This window comes from Eptatretus burgeri, chromosome 11, assembly GCF_056783735.1.
Source record: "Eptatretus burgeri isolate ZD-2024b chromosome 11, Ebu_testis_v1, whole genome shotgun sequence".
NCBI classification, from domain to species: Eukaryota; Metazoa; Chordata; class Myxini; order Myxiniformes; family Myxinidae; genus Eptatretus; species Eptatretus burgeri.
The window spans coordinates 4,538,838-4,539,087 of NC_140971.1; the positions used below are offsets into that span (position 1 = coordinate 4,538,838).

General features: G+C 21.6%; 1 protein-coding gene across 1 annotated transcript in view; it reads right to left on the reverse strand.

Moving 5' to 3' along the window:
• Nucleotides 1-247: 247 nt before the first annotated feature.
• Nucleotides 248-250, reverse strand: part of AURKAIP1 (aurora kinase A interacting protein 1) — a 3,726-nt gene continuing 3,723 nt past the window's right edge. The window contains exon 4 of the mRNA XM_085844956.1: nucleotides 248-250. This exon is cut by the window's right edge and continues 368 nt beyond it. The gene's annotated coding sequence lies outside the window, so the exon portion shown is untranslated.

The following is a 250-nucleotide window of genomic DNA, read 5'->3' on the forward strand; positions in this document are numbered from 1 at the left end:
ATATATATATGTATATGTATATGTATATATATATATATATATGTATATGTATATGTATATATATGTATATATACATATATACATATATATACATATATATCTATATACATATATATACATATATATACATATACATATACATATATATATGTATATATATGTATATATATATATATACACACACACACATCTCTCCCCCATACCCTTATATTACTCCCCCACATTCCTCCCCCATACACTCCGATTTTAC